The sequence below is a fragment of the Lates calcarifer genome, linkage group LG2 (assembly GCF_001640805.2).
Source record: "Lates calcarifer isolate ASB-BC8 linkage group LG2, TLL_Latcal_v3, whole genome shotgun sequence".
NCBI lineage: Eukaryota > Metazoa > Chordata > Actinopteri > Centropomidae > Lates > Lates calcarifer.
This window is the reverse complement of record NC_066834.1, coordinates 9668451-9689101: the sequence shown is the minus strand read 5'-3', so window position 1 is coordinate 9689101 and position 20651 is coordinate 9668451. Positions and strand designations below refer to the sequence as shown.

At 38.5% G+C, this 20651-nt stretch overlaps 2 protein-coding genes across 2 annotated transcripts in view; one reads left to right on the top strand and one right to left on the bottom strand.

The window, feature by feature from the left end:
* kcna4 (potassium voltage-gated channel, shaker-related subfamily, member 4) overlaps positions 1–3276 on the top strand; it is a 43924-nt gene extending 40648 nt beyond the window's left edge. Inside the window, exon 3 of the mRNA XM_018683403.2 lies at positions 2028–3276. The gene's annotated coding sequence lies outside the window, so the exon portion shown is untranslated. The remainder of the gene's footprint in view (positions 1–2027) is intronic.
* The window catches only part of fshb (follicle stimulating hormone subunit beta), a 96247-nt gene that overhangs the window by 51120 nt on the left and 24476 nt on the right, over positions 1–20651 (bottom strand). The window lies entirely within an intron of this gene.

The window sequence follows — 20651 nt, the reverse complement described above, 5'->3', positions numbered from 1 at the left end:
CACCTCATTGCTGCACATCAGCCATTTAATTGTCTAATACTGCATGTTCAGTCTTTATGCTGACTTTAATACTGAATTCTAGATTTGTTCTCTTATCATTACGAGCATAGGATATCTGAGGGTAAATACAGGACATACTACCTGTGTCTATTTATTAAAATGGCTTCCCAAACCAACAACAAAACCTGAAATGTAAACAACCACAGGTTTAGCTCTAAAGTCTTAATAAGGGAATTAGTTAAAAAAAAAAAAACACTCAGTATGTTTGTTGTAATTGCCTTGTGCCTGCTGCAGCTATGATTGCATACAGAATGCCTTCAACTCCTGGGAGACTGTGTGGAAATCCTCAGATTATTGAGGTGGAGAATTATACAACAGCTGCTCTGTTTAAAGAGGACGCTTGTCTCTAATAGTCTGCATCTTAATAAGCACAAATAGCTATGACACAGAACAGTTATTCTGTGAAATGTTTCGCCCTACGGGGGGTAGGCAGAATAACATAAACACTTTATGAAGAAGGAATCTAAATCTGAGCTAAATCACCATTACAAACACAGCGACAGAGGAGGGTAACATTAGGCTGAATGCCAGTGAGCATGTGTGTTCTCCTTTTTGTCACTGCAGTTTGAATGTGTTTGGCGTACTGATTTCCAAGACATTGCATATTGACAAATTAAATAATTTCTCTGAATTTTTGATTTTTCTTTTTTTTTTTTTTTTTTTTTTCTTTTTCTTTTGGACCAGTCCACCTGCAGTTTGGGCACAGATGATTTGGTTCTGCTTTTATAACTAACATGTGCTGCTAATTTGTAATTACCTGAATATACATGAATTACTGTTGACGGTCATTAAATTAAAATCTGAAGTATTTCAAGAATATTTAAGCATATTTTGATGCAGTTTTGTACTATTAGCATTTCTTTATTATTGAACACACTGACCACATTTTAAAGTCCTTGTCCCTGTTTAGCATTTAAAGGCAGTATAACATGTTACAAAGTGTTTATTAACGTAATCGTCCACAACTATAACTCCTCCTTTGGGCACAAGGTTAGACCGCTATATGATCAGATAATGGATAACAATTTAGCTGTTGATAAATACAGTAACACTAACAAATTCCCCCTATATCTGCTTACAACTATATCATAATGTGTTATTAAATGCTTGCATGTAGGACTTGGTTGCATTACTTCATGTGTATTTTTGAGATGTTTAGATATCTATTTTTAATGCATCTATCATTACAAATTCTACATGTAGTTTTTAAGCTTATGGCATTTGATTGTGCATTTGTTTGGTTTAACTTTGCAATTAACAAATTAACAAAGTGAATAGAATTTTAACACCAGTCAGCTTGTCATTACAAAATTGTGCTGCACAAATGGTGCCAAGGATATTACTTGTTTTTTCAAGCACAGTCATCCTCCACTGGAGCAAGTGCTTGATGTTATCAACTGTAAGTGCATCCCTCCAAAACAAACAATGGAGTGTGATTAGTGCTTCGACATGTGGAATAGTTACATTTGATGGAACGGTGCAGCCATAAAAATGTATTGAGTCTTTGCCTTGAGCAGTTTACTCAATGTAAATAATTATCTTCACTAAAGAACTTGAACTAGCTGATAACGAATGAATACGATGTTGTCAAACAGAAAACAAGAAACAAGAGGATTTTAACAACCTTTCAGCTACTTAACGCAAAAATTATATGTTGAGGGGTAAATGTCGACAAATTATTTATTATGTAATAAAACTGTATGTAAGTAGTTCTCCACTGTGTCTGTGTTTAACAAACCTCAGACCTATCCCCTCCCTGAGTGCTTCAGAAAGAGCTGCTGCTTAATGACCCTGATGATTATCTGGAGTGGGATGCATCATGCCAAACCTCTGGGTGGGAAAGGAAAATATGCACAGTATCAGTTTGGCGTTTGGGCAAATTGCTCCATCTTCAGGGTGACATTTTCTCAAGAATGATGATAGAGTTGCATCCGTTTCCTGTCTCTCTCTCTCTCTCTCTGTTGCAGCGCTGCCAGTTAACAGGGAGAGGGAGTATCCCACCCACCCCCGCCCCCTAACATCTCTGGAAATTGCAGAGAACAAGCAAAACATTGTGACCGGTCATCTTGAGCACGAGCGGACACCGAAAAGCAACAACAACTGGATGGGACTCGGCATTCGGACTAGTGGAGACGAGAGCTACTGTGTGACGTCAGTAAACAAAACCCTGGAGGGTTGAGACTGGAGTTGGCAAATGAGTAAGTCGTGGCCCAAAATGATTGCCTTAATTACTACACATATACAGATGTATGGAGCGATGAGACTAAGAGACTTATACAAGCTCAAAGATGTTTTCTTTACATGTGAAAAAAGTGTCTTGTAAGGAACAGATGTGAATATTTTAATATGATAGAGTTAATGTTTGGTTGTAATGTCGACATAATGTTTTAGTTGGGTCGGCTTCGTAGGTGTCATTGGTTACTAAATGGTGAGTTTGCTCTCTGCTTATGTGCAGTCAGCAGTACGACTTAATCTATTTTTATCTTGTTTCATATTGTCAACCAAACAAGGCTGGCCTGAGTTGCTCACTCAAATGCTGGCAACTTAAAAAAACTTAATTCACATCGTGTCATAACACATCCAAATCCTCATTTAGAAAGTGTATAGAGGGGTTGGGAGAGAAACGCGCGACAAAATATTGACTGGCTCAATGCAACACACTTAAATACATCAGAAGAAATATCCTCTTACATTAAGATCCACTTACACTAAAGCAAAGATGTCAGGCACATAAACACTATCATGAATATCCGCCACACTCACTTTCTATCACAGAAAAACAGCGGCTGAAACTCGCCGGGCTCTCAACCCAACCGAGAATCATCGACATAAAGATGAATTACCTTAGGTTTTTTTCTCAGATGCAAATTTAGAGCTGACCAGCTGCTTTGTTGATATGTTTTCACTTTGAATTTAACTGTATGCAAAAGTAACATGGACGTGTGTTCTATATTTTTTTAAACCTAGCCTTGATAATTACATAACCAAAGGTGAAACCCTGAATTTAATTGTATGTTGTGGACTTCTGGAAAATGTTGTGATATAGATGCACACTGAATAGGAAAAAAATGTAAATAACAAACGTTTATACTTGTGTGTCCTAAGATGTGTTGCAGATAGAGTAATTTGAGACTTTTTACTTTCTTTGACTGTTATGATCATCAACCATAATCATCTGTGTTTGGTTTGTCCTCACCAATATGATCATGTTTTTCATATTGTTGCGAATGCTGCTCCAACATTCTTCATTGTTTTTACCAGTCTTTTATTCTTCTTTCTCTTCTTTTTCTTACACACTGCCCATTGAAAATCCACCTACAGTTTTATTTGGCATACTAAAACATAAGCTGTTTGTGCAGCTTTGTCAAATAAGCATTGGATTTTGTTCTGTTCAACCTGCGATATTGCCCATGAATTAATTGATCAGAAATGTCCAATGACATGCCAGCTTTATTTTCGTTTCTGGAGGTAATAAGTTATATGACATATTTTTATGAAGACAGTGTTTTATTTTCCTATATTTTCCTTTGAAAAATATCCTTTACATACTGTGTTCACTATAATGGCACTTAAAAGCTTGAATTTAGAGCTCTTTATCTTAGTGTCTGTTTCCTCTACGTCTAAAGAAATCCAAAGTTCACATTCTTGTTCTTTTTTTCCGAAAATTCGTATCTGTAATTACCTCAATAATAGTATCCCTCAGACAAGCTGTTTACTGAATGTTCCAGATATTTCTGTAGTGTCAAAAAAAACTTGTACCCACAAAATAGCCACAGTAGTTTTAAAATAGATGTCAATACTGTGCTTGAGAAATCCTTATGGGGAGGATGTTTATTGGGAAAGAGTAGATACAAACCGATACCAGCTTTTTTAATAAGGAATACCAGTATACTTCAGTAAGGTTTATGGATTGTCAAACTTTAAAAAGTACATAAAAACAAAATAAATAAATAAAACAAGAAATATTTAAGCCAAAGGAAACTGAGTATAAAAGAAATGAATGACAGTGGATTATAATATTAGGTTGTAGCTGTCACTTAAATGTCTGTCTGGAGAGCAAATATTTAAAAATGACCTTCATGTAAAGATGTAAAGTATTAGTCCTATTAGTCTGAGCTTACAACAATTTATCTGTTATTTCTTTCTGGTGATTCAATAGCTAAATTGAATCATCACAGTGGGATTAAAAGTAAACATAGTACTGCTCCCTTAATGTCATTTCTATTATCAAATTATTTGAGAATGAATAAGCAAACGGCAACAGCACATGATAATAAGGGGATTACTCAAGTAAAATGAGTAAAACAGCACATGGAAATTTAACTTTTAAAATTAAAGGACTAGATTGATATTTTGTGAAATATCTTTATTTGATTTCATGCTGACAATTGGATGAGAAGATTGATACTACCAAATATGAAGCTACTGCCCACAGCTGCTTAGCTTAGCATATTATATAATAATATTTTGAATAAACGCTCTGCAAAGAAATAGTCTGACACTCAAACTGTTGTTTGTTGTTTTTTTAATGGATTCAACAAACTAGATACAACATAAGCTACAGAGGTGCTGGTAGGTGGATTTTGTTACCTTTGGAAAGATCCAGACCAGCTGTTTTCCCCCTGTTTCTAGTCTTCATGCTAAGCTAGGCTAACCAGCTGCTAGCTTTAGCTACATATTTTCTGCACAGACATGACAGTAGTATCATTCTTTACATCTAAGTAACTCTAATGAATACATGTTACAATTTAATGCTTTAAGATATAAATGAAGTGTAAACATAACCTGCCTGTAGAAATCTATTTTTCGGAGTGATTTTACCAGTGATCTTGTCAGAACAGATGCTGGTAGAAATCTCAGGTGTGGCCCTGAGTTTTGACTTGGGAACAGTCAGGAGGAGCTGACTGTTCGCTCACATTAGGATCTAAGCTGTTACTGGGCCAGATGCAGAGTTAACATACCAACAGCCAACAGTGGCCAGAAGCTGCACTGCATCAATACTGCTGAAGTTGTAAGTAAGACAAATTAATCTATCTAGTGATATGTTGAGCTACAGCTTGGTATTATCACAAAGCGGCACAAAAGATGCAAAGCCAAAGAGTAATATGCCCACAGGTTAGCACAGAGAACAGGAATAGGATCAGCCCGAGAACTGATCCTCAAGGCCACTGCATCCAATCAAGCAGAACAAGCAAGCACAGTTAACAGTTAACTGGACAGTCAAACCCTTTTCCTCAATCTATTAATTAAAATAATCAATTTGGTTAGAGGCTACAATTATGTCAAGTTGCACTGACACAGTGCCCTCACTTAAATCTGCTTTCATCAGGAGATCAGTGGGAACCCGGAGAAGGGAAGTGCACTTTAATGTATGAAGTAAGAAGATGATAAAGGTTGATAGGTAGATTTTGAAGCAGATTGAATATTACAGGAAGAAAAGTAATTTATCCTCATGTGTGAGCTAAATGAGACTTGTGCACTAGGTAAAAAGGTCATGATCCAGAGTTATCCACATGGATATTTATCAAGATTGTAGGTCATGCAGGTCATGTCATGAGTGGAAAAAGGGATGAGTGGAAAAATATCTCCTGAAGACCAAACAACAAATCAATTTTTCTTCAACTTAGTACTGCTACATATTCCTGTGGATGTTAAATTTACCCACAGTAATAACTTCTATGATAAGTGTTGTGATTCAGCACAGCTAATGTGAGTAGATTTAAAAAGCTGTTAGGGAGGTTAACAGTTAGTCTGTGCGGGGACATTAGATAACACACAGAACAAGGTGAGAGGAGAAAATTTTAATTATGATCAGCTCTGAGCTGGAGAACTCACTGGGGCTACATTTCTAATGTTTCTCACTATCACAGCTACAGGCCTGAGGAGGAAGAGGAGGAGATTCGCCCAACAAGATTTAATCATTTTCAGTTATGATGTGAAAAAAAAAAACTAAAATTAAAAGAAAAACTGAACTCATTCAAAAGAAAATTCTGGCTGGGGATTGATTTCACATTAAGAAGGGCTATCTCGGTGTCCACATTGTTGAAGCTCACATATTTCTGTGGCCTAAACAACTCTGAGACTCCTCTAATCCTCTGTGCTTTCCACAGAGCAACCAGGGAAGATTAACTTTGAGATGAACACCTTCCTCTAATCAATAAAACAGGATTTCCTCTAAAAAAAACAACCAATTGACCACAGACCTAAAGCCATGCAAAACAACAGCCCAGTGTTAAGATTTAGTCATGTACATTAATTTTACACAGCTGTCAGTGTTGCCAGATTTGATTGACACAAACGCGAACAACTAGATAGTGCTTGGAAGGAGTCTCAGAATGTTCCTCTGTGCTCGGTTTTATTTAGTAGGCAAACCATCCAACACAAGGTAAGCTTTAGGTTATTTATCACAGAGATATAACTGAATAAAAATTTAAACAGGAAAAAAGCTGAGCTGTAATAAAATTAAATAGAAAAAATATTATTAGTAGTATTTACTGATATTCTGTTATCAGTTGTTGCATGTTAAACCAAGCCTACTGAACCTAGTGCCCTATTAATCTCAATCATACTACACAGTAAGGCTGCCTCAAATACCAGTTTATTTGATTAGCCAAGTATTTGAAGCTTTTCTCTTTTTTTGCCTTAGCCCCACATTTTCACATTGCTCCCTATGTTTTATTTTGAGTCATTTACAACTATTTTCCAAGTAAAGTAAGTTTTTATCATGTGTATCGTTACTGTTTAAACGGTGGATAAAAACAGCGTCACATGGTGACTGGTCAACAGACTTTAGCTAGGCTAACTTGCTAACTATTGTGGTCTCACTTTTTACACCATCAAACCACAGCCTACTACTTAAAGTACTCAAGTGAGTTTTCAAGCTTGTTATGTCTCAGTGGTTGATCAGTCTGTAGTTTAACTTTATTGATAATCTACATTTTGCAAAAATGTAGGCTGATTCACTGAAAAATAGTCAAGGTTTTTTTGTTGGGGGAAGCCACCCAAATCATCCAAATTTTTATGACTTGTCAAACTGGATGGGAAACTGTCCAATCTGGCAACACTGACCATATTTACCCATACTGATCAGGATGGATGAGTTGATACAAAACCTACTATTTCCATATCTGAAATTGTTCACGTATTGTATTTGATTTAAAAAGAAAAACTTCTGAACAACCTGACTAAGCCCAATATCTTCACCTTGCACCCAGGCAGCACTGTAGACACTTCCGTACGGCTCAGTTTGATATTACATACACATACATACATAAAAGAAATGTATTAGTCTAGAGGATAAAAACTAGAGTGTTTACTGTAACATCCACAGTGTTAGATAACACCAGGAATCCGTTTTATGTCTTAATCTCCTTATAAACAAGGTGGCTTATGAGGAGCACTGCAAAAAAACTGTTGAACGGTGACGCAGTTTGTATTTGTTTAGTGTTTCGTGCTGAATATTACATGACTGACTGGATTTCGGGTTTTGCACCATCTGCCTCCTGCAGAACAGTATTAGTGCTCTTTGCTGCAAATGCAATGATTACAGTGTTTGCCTGGCCACATCTGTATTTCGGAAATGGTCTCATAAAGGAGACAAATTGTTTGACAAAATGTTGCGGAATTCATAAAGGTTTGTTGAAAGGCCTCGGTTTATACCGCTAATGTCAGCACATCGCTCAAATTACTGGATTAACAACAGGGTTTGCATTGGTCACATGATCTGAGGTATAATTAATTATCACTATTTAAAGTTGTGCTGCCAGAGCTTCCTTGAGTAAAGCAGCTTCTGTCCGTTTCAGGACTGCTTCTCCTGGCTGCTGCTGTCCTCTCTGGGTGTTTCAGGGGGATGTTAATACACTCCTAATAACAACAGCCCTCAATCATCAAGCTACTGGATGTTCAAATATGAGCTGTTTTGATAATGGTTTTAGTCATTATTCAAACAATACTGTTAAATGTTCTGATTCCAGCCTCTCAAATGTGAAAATTTGATGTTTTTAATCTGACATATGATAGTAAACTGAATATTTTTTTAGTTCTGAGCCATCAAATTAACAAGCTGAGCAAAAATTGGATATTTTATTATCAAAACATTTAATTGATTAATCGATAAAACAACCGTCAGATTAATCAGCAATGAAAATAATCATTAGCTGCAGCCCTAATGGAAAGCAACAGGGATTTTTAGAACATTATGTAGAGTCAGCTCTGTGATATAGTAATGTTATATTTTACACCACTTTTGGGGTAAAGAATTTTATGCTCAGTGCCCCAAGACAACACATGTAAATAGACAAAAAACAAGCACATGAAGAAAACATTTTCATCAATTTGACACGTGCAGCTTCTACAAAAGAAAGCTGCATGCTTAAAAAAACAGGAGTAAATTGACAAATACATGTTTGACAACATATATATAACAGATAACACAATACATGTTCGAAATATGTTGTCAAATTGGTGAAGATGTTTGTTTCATTTGATTATGTTTTGTGTATTTGCGCGTCTTCTCTTCTCATTGCGGTACACTGAGCTCTCAGGGCTGACGTAATTCTTGCATTAAAAGTATTAATTAACAGCCTGCTGGTAATGATGCAGATGCTTTCTGTAGAAGCACAGAGCATAAATAGATGTTGTGTGCTTTACCCTGTATAGACCAGTTACTCCAGTGACAGTTGGTACTTGGAGCAGATCTTTTGTCATGTTATACTCAACAGACTACATGTGGGGCATGGCATACTTCCCCTCAACAAGCCTCCTTTTTTTCCCTAACAAGCTGTCTCTGATTCATCAATCTACGATAATCTTAGCTATGAATTCACAGTGGATTATTTTGTTTCTGAACTTTTACTCCATGAGAGCTTGATGAAGGACGGCCTCTGTGTGCGTCATAAAGAATGAAGTAAACAAACAAGACAAAACATACAGATGAAGAATATATTTAGATGTGAATTTATCAGAACAAGGATGGGTTTCAAACCCATAATAATCAGGTGTCTATGCAAGCTGGTGCAGTTTGGTCAGCCGAGGCCACAGTCACATTTAAACAGTGGTTTTAGCACAGTATATCTACATTAGTCATTATGATTCTCACAATCATCTCACCTGCACAGAGGTAAACTATCTACATGCAGCCAGCACAGACAATGCTGCACTGCTGCTGCGCTGCACAGATGCAGTGCGGAGAGTCTTAAAAAGATGGTGATTGTGTTTTAGGACGGTAGTGGTAGTGGTGGTGATGATGGGAGGGGTGCATTTGTTTTAATGTTACTGCTTCACGTATGTGTATGCTTAATATTCAAACTGTCCATTTGCCACTACCTTGTCTTGACTCTTAAGAGAGGAGGAAAAATCATCATCAATCAAGCAAAGGAAAAGCGACAGTAACTATTAATGAACATGTAAAATATTTCTACAGTTCAGGTGTTGAGAAATATCCATGTGAGTTTTGGCCAGCCTTGCTTTTATTCTGCATGATGCTTTGTTTTGAGAAAAATGCATCCTAACCCAAGGTATGTTTGTACTTTTTTTTCCTGAGGGTGCTCCTCTCTCTCTCTCTCTCTCTCTCTCTCTCTCTCTCTCTCTCTCTCTCTCTCTCTCTCTCTCTCTCTCTCTGTATCTTTGGAGCTTGTCACTTCTGACCTTAATTCTCCTTTTTTTTCTTGTTTTCTTCTTTGTTTTCTTTTTTGGTAAACCTTCCAACTTCTGGATTTTCTACATTCATAACATTTTGTAGACAGCAATATGAGATGTGATTGAAAATGGAATATGTGCAATGTTGATTAAAGAAAAATATAATATATTCAATAAAAATTCAGAAAACAAAAGTTGAGTTTTGAGATGTATTTATTTGTCCAAATTGAACTTCTGTTGTTTTTGCTGTTATACATAAATCTTAGTTTGCGATTACTACAACAGCATCTCACCGCATAGTAACACTGTATTGTGTGCTTATTTGCCATGTGCTTGTGGTTTATGTTTGTTTTGCACTACTACAGCTACTCTGCAGTACACTTTTACCTATGGCTATGACAGAATAGTCCAGTGCATCTAAAAGCAGCTAATCCAAACTCAACCCTTATAACAATCATTTGTAAGACTCAAATTTTAATGCACTATTTATCTGTGATGTAAAAACCAAAGATTCTCCGTGTCCTGATGACACAGTTGACAGCACTGTCTGCTGAAGTCTATATCACACACACACACACACACACACACACACACTGCTATATGCCACTAAATCCTACACCCTGGATCTTAAAAAATAAAAAAATGTAGTGATTCGACTGACAAAATGTGAGTCGGCTCAGGGACTTCTCGACTGATGGTTCGTCAACTTTTAGGGGGCAGCCCTGCTGCTTTCACTGTCAAAATAAATGTGTTCATTTCAGCTGTGTAAGTAAGTGTTGCTAGAGAGCATAAATTAAATAAAAGAGGGAAATAGTTGTATTTTCCTTGCTTCTTGCATCTCTCAGTTTTACACAGTTGAAATCACAGTGTGACTATGATCTACAAAGACAGAGTGAGGATGGTTTTTCTCTTCTCTGGTCAAGTAGTGGTTTCACAGATAAAAAATTAACCATCCTTTTGCTCAACCACTACTTCAGCACCACAGCAAAAGCAGTAAGATTACAAAAACATCATTTCAAGAGATGTACAGTATATTAAACATAGTTTAATTCACAAATGTAAATAATTAAGTCAAATAATCAAGTCTGTGGCATTGTCAAATGGAGAAGCTAATTTGCTAAAGCTCAGCATATCTCCCACCCTGACCATTTTTGTTTGCTGTTAGTTGAACTGTTGGGACATGTTTGTGTACATCACTTGTGTCCCTCAGTCAGAATCAGCTCTGTCAGCAGGGGCTAAGTATCAGAGTGACAGAACGTTTTCATCTACAGTGGCCTTTTACAGTGGCTGCTTTTGAAACTCGACACCTGAGCCATTCATGTTTGACGCTGTTTAAATATTTTAAACGGGTCCGTTGTGGTGCAATTACTTGACTCTTGGACAAACACCAATTCATCCATCACTGCGGTGATGGACACACTGCAGCCGCTCTGCCTCCTCACTGCAAAACACACAACCAAGACCAGGGAGAGGCAAATACAAATACTGAACATTATTTATTATTTTTAATGCTCCACAAACCCTTGAGAAACTAAAGGAGTTTGTCATAAGTTTGTTGCTCATGACAGCGACCCTGAAAGGTCGATGTATGAGTCTGGGATCAGGTCGCGGTGAGGAAAATTAGACCAGCGTTGAAGATATATATAGCAGCTCACCCTTTACAGCTGTCTCCACAAAATGAGACAAGGCACACAACATCTATCCTATACAATCACACTCAAGTGCATGCACAAAGCAACCACAAATACTAACAAGCAGTAAATGCTTGCCACACACCCAGACTAACTCATTCGGATGACTGGCTCATCATTGTGAGTGAACCTGAAGAGGCAGCGATGTAGAACATGTCATTTGCTGTTTTGCTCCTGCTGTTGTACTTTCATAAACATAAACTATGAATATGAACAAATGAGTCAGTCTGAGTTAGCTGCAAAACATTTGTTACATGTTGGATTTTGGCATTCTACACACACTGAAAAAAGTATAACAGTGCTGTTCTTTTAATGTATATTTTGTTATTCCAACAGTCTAAAATGATTCATTTACTTATAGTTAAAGATTTTGAATTTTACAGTGTGAGCATGGTGTTACCTCTAATTTGGATTAAATTGAGCTGGAGGTGGTTTGTATGTCTCTATATTGTAGCATCCTGAGGTAAGCATGAGGACAAACCTCCAAATATGCACCAAGGCGACCGGCTCAAAGACATAATTCTCATTTTATATGTTAGTGCATTATTACTGGTGTCATTTTTCTGATTGAGATTGTGTTCTACAATGTTTCCATACTAAGAGGAAAAAGCCGATAGAGTAGTGCTGTGTGCACAACCAGTTAAATATGCTCCACAATGTACAGTAAGTGCATACTGGATATTAGCCATGAATCCAAAGGTTAGAGGCAAAAATCCCTGGCTCTTACTGTCATCCTCCACCAAGACGCTGACCCTCAAAATTACACTTGATTAAAAGGTCAGAGTTTGCAAAGCATAGTAATGTGAAAATACAATACTGCATGCTCAAAAGTTTCAGTGTCAACAGTTATAGTCAGTCTGAATCATTACTTAAAGTTCATTCAAGGCTAAAAAGGTGTATCAGCGATGCTGCAAAAGCATAATACTCTAAATCAAGTGTAACATACAGACGGACAAAAACAAGTCAGAGTGCTGCCACAGCAACTTCTCTCAATTCACACTTGTCACAGCTTCTGTTGCTTCTGTCAGTGTCTACTAGTGTCTTCCAGGAAAAGACCCCATCACTCAGAGGTGTAAGACGACACCTGACAGGGAACAATATCTCGGCACATGCTCGGAGCCTGCTCTCATACATTCATGCCAGTGAATTTGGTGTTCACTGTTGCGCCTCTGCGTGGAAACCCAATGCCTCCATACTGTACTATGCGCTGCCCGGCCTGTGAAACCTAATCAGCCAAATACCAAAAGGTACCTGCCCCTGCTCCTTTACAAACTATGATCCTGTCGCAGGGGCTGCAGATGGAAAAGTTGTCAGCAACAATTGTGCCATCAGCTATAGACAAACTGTTCTTTTACATCCAGAAAATGTCAGTAGGCCTTCTGCCAGACAAATACAGCATGACTCAGGCCAGTGACCTCCCCAGGGGAACATTTACCAGCTTCTGCACTTAGATCCAGTGGCCCTGACCTTGGACTTACTCCCCTGGCATACTCTTTTCACTCTCAATTTATTAAATTTGACAGTCAATGACATTGGATAGATGTGTTGTCAAGGATGCGTACAGCATTTTACAAGTTGGCTGTAATATTTATCTGTCTGTGATGGTAGTTTTACAATACAGAAACAGAGAAACAGAGATAGATGGATAGATTTTTAGACCTATTGAACAATGTAAAAATAGACAGGTAAGTCCACTAAATGAAAACATCCCGACAAACTACAGTGTAAGATCAATTCTCAGCAATGGGGGGTAGAAAACGAGCTGGAGGAAAAGACAAGAAACAGTAGTGCAATCCCCAATCAACTAACTCACATCAAACCAACAGTGATTTCCATTGGATTTATCTCACAGCCCAACAGCTGCTTTGAAGTCGGGAGGCTTAAGCAGCTTGTTGGGTTTCAAATCTTTCTGCGCACAGAGTGAGAAGAAATCACAGTTTGGGTTGTCAGGAACAGTGTTATTAATCTGATAAGACTGTCCTAAGTGTGAATTCAATCCAAATGTGTTTCTCTTCTCACAGCCTTCTTGCAAACAGTGAGGAAACGGATACTGTCAGGCATCTTTTTTGGTTCAATAGCAACGATTTAATCCACATATTCATGATGTTTGAATGATTTTTTGCTTCTTTTTTTAAAAGTAACAGACTTTTGAGGTTCAGTATTTTTAAAAAGATAGAAAGTGCCAGCCGTTGTCAAAATGTCAAATCTCAGAGCTACACTCCACCCAGAATAGAGCCTTTGACAGATCTTCATCCATCTCTGACACTTCAAGGTGTGAGACTGGAAGGAGGTCAAGGGTCAAAGTGTCAAAAACCAGGTCTGGTCTGGCATCTGTACTCAGCAGGTCTAGCGTCACGTTGTCAGGGCCTCCCACAGCGTGTAAGTGTATCCTCGCTGCCCATCATCGCTGCTGTCTCCAAGGTAAGGTGGAGGAGAGTCTATTTCTGTTTAGACTATAAAAAATGTGTTTTCTCTGCTCATGTGGTGGAAGAGCCCGAGCAGGTGACCGAGTTTGTCCTTTTCCACTCCTGCTCATCCCCATCCACCGCAGGCCAGGCGTTGGCACTTCCCTCCCTACACAGCTTCCTCAGACTGCGACGCACGGTACCCCAAAGTGGTCGCACAGTTGGGTCACTGCTGAGCACCTCTCCGCTCCAACACATTTGTGAACAGCAGCAACAGCAATTCATTCTGTTTCAGATTGCGCAATTCAGTCACCTGCCAGAGTGCCTCGTTCTCAAATTGATCCTGCTTGAAAAGAGAGAAGAAAACGAGGTAGTGATCTCACTGACATCTGAATTAGTCATGTGATCGGTCTCGCTCTGCTCGTCTGCAGGAAATCAATTGAAGAGTATTCCCCAAGCTCCCGAGGATGCTGGGAGCTGGGGAAGCGGGTAGTAACTTTGGGAGAGTGGGGAGAGAGGAGAGTGAGAGGGGAGGATGGTTTCAGTGTTGAAAAGCACTTGGGTGAAGTGTATGAAGGGAAATTTCTGTTTGTTGTCATGGTAACAGGCAGTGTGGTCTGTAGCAAAAACATATCCCTAGCACAGAGGCTTGATCAGGATCCAGTGGGCTCCTTGCTCGCTGCACAGCTCTCCTCCTCCATTTTGAACGTGGGAACGCCGCTTGTGTTACAAATGTTTAACGATCCGTGATGCTCCGAATCATATGAAATATACAGATCAGCCGAGCTGAAGAGAAACAGGGAGAGCTTCATATGTAAAACTCGGCTGTAGTACTATCAGGGTGGATTGTGGGCTTCATAAACGGGAGGTGAGTCACTGACTTCTTGTGGGGAAGCGTGAGGAAGACGTTTCTTTTTATGGTGTGAGGGATTTCAATGAAATCATGCGTAAAGGTGAAAGGAAAAAAATGTCAACAACAGTAGCATTTACTGTAAGGGTGAATCTGAACAATGTAAGAAGCAGACAGTCAGTGCCATTAAGTGTATACATCGTTCTCAAGGTCTGTGGATAAAAACCATAATATGACCCAATATGATTATGACCAGTGTTGAGTAGAAATCGTATCACATAGTCCTACTACTCACACAGTCCCAGTAACACTTTTCTCAGGTCGTTTAAGGCTTTTTGAGATATCCTGAAGGATTTAGGCAGCTCAAATACAGTACAAACACATAATGTCTACAGGGCTGGTTGATTGCAGTTGGATTTTGACATTCTTGCAAGACAAATATCAACAGGATCTAAACCTTTATGCTGCTTATTCTTGCTTTCTGCCCTGTAACCTATTCTCCAAGAGTAGTATGCATGGACTAATACAAGCAAATGTCATAGACATTAGATGCATTGTCTGTTAAAATCTGACACAAAAAATATTCTGAATACATCAATGGGTTGGAGTAACTCATTAGTTTATGTTAGTGATTATCAGATTTTTAAAAAGTAATCTTGAATACATGAAGATTTAATGAAAAGGCCTTGCAATGGACCTAAAGTTGCAATGACAACTTATTACTGAGTATTTTGTCATGCCATTAAGGACATGTATTTTCTGTAAATGCCAGAAATATAAATATTTATGTCTTTCTTATATAGCATTAGGCCCTGTATAAAAGTTCAAATGTCCAATTGTTAAAAAAAAAAAATTAACTGCTGCAAGATTTTCCCATGACAGCTTCCTGTTTGACCAAAAATAATTAATCAAATTACAGACCTAAGATGCACTCCAAAACCTATTTTATTATCTCTTTTATCCCTATTTAATGAAAACTTTTTATTTGGTGTTTTAAATTGAAAAATAAGTAAATTACATTACACTACAGCTCAAAAGTCAAGTTTTCTCTGTGTTTATCAGTGTGGATTTCCTCCACATTTCCACCAACACTACCAAAACATGAATCTATAGCGTATACAGCCCTGTGACAGACTGGTTGTCCACAGTTTACCTCTTTCCCAATGTGATATAAATTGAGGGATTAAAGAAACTAAACAAACTCCTCACAGGTGACAAATATAAAGTCTCAAAGTCTGGGGCTGGAAATGGAAAATAACCTGCCAACTGACAGAATTAGGATTAAGTTTAGGTCAGGACAGGGATTAAAGCATGGAATTAGGAATACACAGGGGGTTTAGGTTACGGTTTAAGGAGTGAATGTTGTCAGCCGAGGTCGTCAGAAGTGTAGTAAGACAATTGTGTGTGTTTGTGTGTGTGTGTGTCTGTGTGTCATGGAGGAGGAAGAGGCAGTGTATCAAAAAGAAGGGAAGCCGCCTTGTTTGTCTACAAAGATCCTGTTTGAGATCTGGGACTCTCCACTTTTGAATCTGACAACTTTCAGACTTCAGTGAATGAAGTGAACAGAGAGGCTGAGAGATTCCTGCACAATCACAACACTTTTCCCTTCAAGGTACACACCAGAAAAACACACTCTCAATCTTTGTCTCTGCCTCATTCACTCACACACACACACACACACACACACGAAGACAGTGAGAGTGACTGAAGAAAGCCGCATATGCAGACGTAGCATGTGCCTGCCATTCACTCTTGACTGTAATCCCCCTCCGCAGCTGTAAACTGACTGAAGTCTGCTTTGATCGTCTGCGCACGTTGGAAAGGAAAGCCACACATCTCTCCTCTTCCTTCAAGACAACACTGCTAAAATTAGCATGACCTTTTTAAAATCTTATTTTTCCAGGCACAAAAATAGAAATAAAATGGCTCGCAGGGAAACAAAAGCCTTCCTCCCCATTCTGAACATCACAGTCTGCGCCTGGGAGCTCAAGCTTTGCATAAAATGAGCATTGATAAATTTAGCAGTGCTTACGTAACTCACGCTCAGTTTGAATCTTACTGATGAGGCAGAAAAAGACGTTTATTTCATTTCAGCTTCTGTTTGCTAATAAATTGTTTTGCGGTAAAGCCGCAAACAAGCAGCACTGGGGACATCAGCACTTGATGAGGAGCAGACACGGGGAGTCACACTGAGAAGGTAATGTTACAGAAATGTTTATTAGAAGTTACCCCCACCCTCACGTCCTATCCAGCCTGCAGCCTCCTCATGAATATCCACATCCATAAACCCCGGAGATGCTGTCAGTCTATTTTGGTGTTACCTGCGTTCAGCTCCTACTGTGTGGAGTAAAAGCTTCTGGCAGAGATTTCCCAAAAAAAGAAGTGCACATTGTTAATATTCAAAGAATTGTCACCAAAGAATAGTTGTTTTACAAATAGCTCCAACAGTAAAAAGAATAAACCCTGTCAGTTCTGCAGGATGTGTTCTTTTCTCTTCACTGCGTCTAGAGGCAAGAAACGCTCAGATGCACTGAAGCATGATGGTAAGAGATACCCATCAAAGAGTGTGTTAGCCGAGGAGAAACCACTCTCCTTCACTTTGGATGGACAATCCTGTATCAATTTGAATAGCATAAGAGACATTCACAGTCACAGACCCATATATTGTATTAATTGAAGAGAGAGGTGATGCATTTCAGTCTCTCACACACACACACATATACACACTCCTGACTTGGTTCCTGTGTTTGGTGGAGAGGGCAGACAGGGGGGAATAAACATCACCATGACCAAGTGAATGTCAATTCATCTCATCACCAGGAAGCAATTACCTCTCTCTAGACTGTTGCTTAGCTGCTTCTCCGCTCCCCAGAAACATCCAAAGACTTGAAGGAAGAACATACTGAAGGGCTGCACACAATCTCTTCCAATTCTCCTCTGGCAAAATGACCATCCAGCCATGCCAAATGTGGATCAGGAGCGAGAGAGATGAGCAGAGCACAGGCAAAAGGAATTCTGGGTAATACAATGCCAGTGATAAGCCTTTAGATATTCCTCTGTCCATTTTGTTCAACATGAGCAAACACTGTGATGGTTGTGGGCCCTCTGAGCACTAGGTGGATGGAGCTGTTCTCCCCACTGCTACTTGTGATGATGCAACAGCAAAAGAGCACAGCAGCAGCAAAGTGGAGCAAGAAGAGCCTGTTCTTCATGCTGCAAAGAAAACTTCAGCAGGAGAAAGATTTAAAATATCACGTTGCGATACAATGGTACTGAAATTTTCTATGGGTAGATCATGTATGAACATAGTAGAAAAATAAAGGACAGTGTGTTACATAGTGACAGTTATCAATGCAAATTAGAGATAGACCAATGGCTTTTTCAGGGCCGATACCGATTATTAGTAGTCAAGGAGGCCGATAACCGATATTTGGAGCCGATATTCATTTACAGTAAAAGTGAAAATATTGGTGTCAAAATTCTTAACTTGGTTTGTAAATGGAAAAATGCAAATGGATTCATGTTTCCACTAACTACTGTTATCTTGCACTGCAAATATTAGGAGTTGGTTTGAGATAAACATGTGGTGGCACTGATTTCAGGAGGAGCAAAATAATTTCAGGAGGAAATAAACTAATTAGTGTGCGTTTGAATGCACACATATATTTACTTTCACTTAAAAGAACAGGTTTTTTCCCTTTTCCACAGACTAAACACTGATGTAAACTCAACTGATCAGGAGAATAAATGATGAAAGACAGCTGGTGCAACCATACAATAACCTGGGACAGATGTTCTGTCACTAACACAAATTGCTTTATTAATGCCCTCACAGAGTGTCAGATAAACTTGAATCCATGCAGCAACGCAGTGAAAGACAGCCATTTCAACGTTCTTCCTCTCAATGAAATGTGAAGGACGAGGTATGTCAAACCAAGGCAGATGGAAAGCGGTCCCTGAAGCCCACTTCACTAATTAAGGTCTAATGATATGTGATGTTAAAATCTCCTCCCAAGTTATTTTTCACCACATGTCTGGGTACATAAGACACACGACCTCTGGCCTCCACAGATGCTGTTTCCCAACGACACGCAGTGGCCTTTGCTCTGTTTTCTTCGTGCATGTAGATGAAGGAGTGAATTCAAATGAACACTTGCTATTAGTTTACACTGTGGATACATGGTTAATGTCCCACCTGCACTCACTGCACTGCATTACTGCATTGCTCAACAGGCCTTTCCCTGAAACACTCAAGGTGGTTTGAGTTTCAGAGGAGCCCTTCTTTTCAACAGTACATACATGTCACACCACAGCACCAAGTACCAGGAGAAATCACCTAAATCAACTCATATTGATTATGATGTTTGTGGTAAAAGTATAAAAAAGAAGCACTTTTCACATCTTGCTGAAGTAACTAATAATACATGACAAAATGTCTTCATATACAAAAATAACAGACCAGATGGAGATAAAAAGTAGCATTTCCTCCGCTGTAGAGTAACGAAATGGGAAAAGTTGTTTAGGTTGTTCAAGGATCCCAAAGTAAAAGTTCCTTTAATATTCTGCATAGACAACCACTGGGGGTTGGAGTCCTTCCAAGGACTGAATGGGCATGAAAAAGCTGAATCATCAGTATAAAAGAAGAGAAGCTACACTGGAAAATATCTGGGTAAAAAGTCAAAGTTACAATATAGTGCATATAAAAATCTAAGGAGAAAAGTTAAATATGACTAAGGTGAATACTAGTAAAAAAAATATCCAGTTTTCTGTCAATCAATGAATTGATAAATCAACTAGTGGTTGTAGCTCTAGAGGAATGACAGAGGTGAAATAAAGTAGTTCATGCTACATGTTGAAATCAATATGAAAACACAGAACTGTTAACTCTGTCTCTTTTCATGCAAGAGTGGCTCAATAGTGGTTCAACTGAGCGCTGATCCGTATAGAAATCCACTACTACATTACTTTGTATGCTGGTCAACACTCCACTGTAATAATCCTGACTTTTTCTCAACCTGCGTACAGATTTTTTTTCTTCTTTGCACATACATGCAAAATTTCTTGCCAAAAAAGTTAAGAGGTGCTGAAATTAAATTTTTATTTTATTGATCTACTGTGTACTGATTTACTAATGCACAAGCTGCTGCAAAGGGGAGATGAAAGGCTGACAGTGAAATGTATGAATGCTGAGAGGTTTCTGGGAGACATAAAGAGAGAGAGAGAGAAGAAGAGAGAAAACTTATAGACTGTAAAATCTCCCCTTTGTTGTTAATACTCAGCCACATCTCATCTCAATTGTTTAACAACAGAACAGGTAGAAAGCAATCAAACAAAGAACATATTGCCTTGAACAGAGCCCAGAACTTAATCAAATTCAGTTCAAAATGACTCCATCCTGATGCGATCTGTAACCAGTCCTGCCAACACTGACATCTGGGTTAGCAAACCCCTGACTCTTGATATGGTACATTCTTGTCCTCTACACCAGCAACTTAGTCTGTCTTACCCTCAGTCTTTTTATATAACTATAAGAAATTACAGGGAAAAAATGGTGGTTGTGCCTCAGGAGGTAGACTGAGTCGTCCACTAACCAGAAGGTTGCCGGTTTGATCACCACCTCCTCCAGTCTGCATGTTGAAGTATCCTCGGGCGAGATATTGAACCCCTAATTGGCTGTGCTATCAAGTACAAATGTGTGGGTGAATGGGTGAAAGGACCGTGTAGAGTAAAGAGCGGTCATTAACACTAGAAAAGCACTATGGAATATAAACTAGGTTTGAGGTAATTTAGTAATTTGATTTAATGTCATTACATAGTTTATCCACCAGAAAGCAATGACAACTTGATTTTTCAACTGTGCATGTGTGTCCCGCTATGATTTTTTACTCTCCAAAATATCAATATCAATCCAAAAAAAACAGTTTCGGTCGAGCTATGCAAAACACTATGAAAATAAGAATTTAGATGTGTAAAATACTTGTTTGTAAATTTGTTTGTAAATAAAAAATA